Source organism: Mesoplodon mirus, assembly GCF_964341445.2.
Source record: "Mesoplodon mirus genome assembly, chromosome: 4".
NCBI classification, from domain to species: Eukaryota; Metazoa; Chordata; class Mammalia; order Artiodactyla; family Ziphiidae; genus Mesoplodon; species Mesoplodon mirus.
The window spans coordinates 75,145,019-75,149,006 of record NC_138979.1 but is presented as its reverse complement, the minus strand read 5'-3'; positions in this window follow the sequence as shown (position 1 = coordinate 75,149,006).

The window sequence follows — 3,988 nt, the reverse complement described above, 5'->3', positions numbered from 1 at the left end:
GCCAGAGGTGGAGCAGTCTGGAACACGAGGAAGAAGAAACACCAACGGTGCAAATGCAACTCACAAATGGGCAGGAAGAGGTGAGGTCCTTCTAAAGTAGGATTGCCCACGCCACAGAATTCCATCTGAAACAAGTGGTGGTGGAGTCGGGCGGTGAGGATTCTGGGATCTGGGTAGGAGGCGAGCTGGCAGTAAAGGGGAGTGGGCTGCTGGTTAGCATTTTGTGCCTTCTCTCAGTGAGTGTGCCTTCTCTCTTAGGAGTGCGGACTGCGAGACAGGACAGGATGGGCAGACAGCCCTATTGCCTGGAACATGGTGACTTTAGACTGAGTGCTCAATTCTTGAACTATACTCAGATTTTAAAATACAAGAAATATTGTCTTCAGGTATTAATAAAGCAGTAACTTGGGTTTGTGTAGCACCTTAGTCTTTACATATGTTATCTAGTTTTAAAAAGTTTGTTTTGAGCCTCAGAACTAACGTGTGAAGTTGGTAGTGCATGCATTGTCATCGTTTTCACTCCGTTTTATATGTGCAGACTCTGAGGTTCCAGGAAAGCTGGACAAAATACCAGTTCACACCAAGGATTTCTGGCCCCAGGTCCTGAGCATTCTCCAAGACAGCCCAAGCTGCTCTTCCAAAAATGTGGCCGCTGTGTCAGACCTGTGACTTTTCTGATGTGAAAGTGTCGTGGCAAAGGGCAAAGTGGAGAAAGAACTAACTGCGGAGAGGGTTTCCATTCAAATGACTCTTCTGAAAAGAACATAAGAAAGGACTTCATTTTCCCTTTCTGAAAGCAAGGGGTTAAAATGCACAGAGATGCTGTATGGCAATGTTGTAGGTGCTCTAAGAATGAAAGGTGTGAATGGTATTTGTATTAAAAATACCATTTATCCTAAACAATTTGTTATTAAAAATATAAAAATATTTAAAATGTATTTTTATAACACGAACACACCATTAATAAGAGAGTGGAAGAATGGTGATGTTTTTGATTGAAATATTTTTGCTTTACTTTTTAAACAAAATATGACAAAGGTATTTAACTAAATATCATGTTAATTGATACCAGAAATAACAATATAGACACTGGCTCATTATAAACATCAATAAGTCAAAAGAGATTTGGTTTCAGATTGCTTGAATAACCCATAATTCTTCTTTGAGCAATTTTTGGTAAAGGAAAAAACTCCCCAGGAAATGAATGAGAGAAGCGGAAAAGATCCCTGATCTGAAATAATTTTCTTTTGCTTTGTTTCCCCAAGTGGGGTAAATGTACTTCTGATTTCAGTAGTGGTCTTGCTAAGGTGTGATCCGAGAAATGCATAACAAAAAGCACGTGATTTCTGTATGAGTCGGGGTTTAAGAATACAACCTTTTCTATTTTTCAGCCTAAGATTTTAATTTTATTAATAAAACATTTTTAAACAATATCCACATCATTTGATTAAATCTTCAATTATTTATATTATTTTATTCCTTTTTCTGATTTTTTTCCATATGTTAATGGATTTTACACTGCCTTTATCCATAGTTTTATACATTTTTATACACTTTTATGTTCTGTTTTTTTCACTTTTGTTTTTTACACATTTTTCAATGTACCTGCAATCACCTTAAAATTTTTCTGTTTCTTGGAAAGGAGTAATTTTCAAACTTTCTTTAGCAGAATAATTATTTTATCAAACAAAATCCTGTATGTTTTAGTGTGATACCCACTTAGTCCAGAACTAACCACCATGATAGTTCATTTCAACATTTACAATTTCCCTTTCCTATGCAATTAAATTGTTTTCAGTATTTGAAAATTTAAACAATGCTATTATAAGTATCTTTGTACATGACTTTTTAAAAAATTAATTTTACTTGGATAAATTCTGAAAGGTAAATTTTTCTGAGTGGAACATTTTTTTGTTTGTTTGTGATATGCATTGTCAGATTTCTTTCCAGAAGCAGCAAACCAAATTTTACTGTCATCCACAAACAAGAGTTCTCTGTTTCCCCAAAGCCTAGCTAGCAATGAGTTTTGTCATTCACTTTACTTTAATTTAATTTAGTGGGTATGAAATGATGACACATTGATTCAATTTGAATTTCTTTAAATTTTAGAAAAGGTGGTTGGTTCATCAGATGTTGATTTCCTATCGGTGTTTTATTTCATTTAAACCATCCATTTTCTTCTAACATTTGTCTCTTGAGCACTGGTGCTTGGTTCTATCCTAATAAATTTTTCATCTATTTTAGATAATAAGCATTTGCCAACCATTTATTTCAAATATTTTATTATCTATAGAATATTTTTAGAAATTGAATTATATCAATCTACTTTCTCTGTTGCTTGAATCATCACAATTATTTTCATACATATTTCTATTCTGTTTTCTCCTAGTTTTCTTGTTGTTATTATCATTATTAATTTACCATTTACTCCATTCACTATTTATTATGAAGGCTAGGTCTAAGTTAATTTTTTCTTCATTTTGATTTCTAATTATCCCCAAAGCAACCATTAAATAATCATTACCTCTCCATTTGCTTTGGATTTTTTTATCCAAAGCAAATATTTATCATTTACCAAGTTCTTATATGTAAGCCCGCTCCTGCATTCTCTCTTGTGTTTAAATTTGTTTCTGTTTTTAAACCAAAACCATAATGATTTTTATTTTCTAATTTATACTATTGTGGGCTTTCTAAAATTTTTCAATAAGCATGCGTTTTATTTTATTTGTTTTTTGTATTTTATAATGAGGACAAATCTTTTAAAATTGTAGTTACCAATCGTGCATATTTATTTTTGAGACAAAGCATTGGAATAATTTTTGTCATATTTTGGTAAGTATTTTTATGGGTTTCATTGAAAGTAAATCGGATCTAAAAATTAACATGTAGGAAAATATATTCTTTTTTATATTCAGTCATCCAAGAGAGCAGTTTTTTTCCTTCACATCTTTTAAAAATCAGCATTTTCTAGTTTTGTTTGTATGCCTTGAGTGAGGGTGATTCTGGAATATTATATATTTTTGCTAATACTGTGAATGGGACTGCCTCAAACCAATTACCAGTTAGTTGCTGGTTTTTACTAGAAATGCTTTGGAGATTTGTGGAGTTTGTCTTTATTGGGACACTTTCATGAACTTTTTTTAATTCTAATACTTTTAGTTGGAACCCTTCATTTCTTCAGGTTCAACTTAAAATTCTGTTTTTCATTTTATAATATTGATTCTTTAGTGCATTTTTGAAGCATTGTTAGGATAACAAGAATCTCCAAAGATATGCTAAATAATTTTAATAAAAAACATCTTTGTTTTTGCCTGTTTTTAAATAGAATGCTTCAAAAATTTCTCTTCTACAGACTGGTAGGTTTTAGAAATATGGTTTATTAAAGAAGTATTTTCTGATTTCTATTCTTTTTACCAAAAAGAGCATTGAATTTTATCAAACTGGACATATTATTATGATAAACCTTACCTGTTCATGCTAAAAATACTTTAAAAATAGGGTCATATTCTATTTACAGAGATTTTCACATTTGTAAGAACTTCGTCTAAAGAGAGATTTCCCTTGTAGTGTTAACCAGGTTTAAGAACAGGATCTTTTTTTTTTTCTGCTAGAATAAGCTAAGAAATATTGAACCTAATTTTTTTTTATGAGTTGTTCTTAGTTTTATTTGAAAATTTGAAAAAATTTCCAGTTAACTCATTGTGTCATTGTAGCAAGGAAAGCAGTTTCTTGGCTAATGGTCTTCATTTCTTCACCAGCAATTGGTCTGTTCACATTCTCAGCCCCTTACTGTATCATTTAAAATTCTGTAACTTTGATAAAATCATCTATTTTACTTTAGTGTCCAAATGCATCACCATTATAAATGGGCAACATTTTCCCAAATGATTTTTGGTCTCTTTTAATTGTTTTTTAAATGTTTCTGGTTTAACTTTTTTCCTTGTTGAATTTACTAGTGAATTAAAAAAATTTTTTTTTCTCTTCAAAG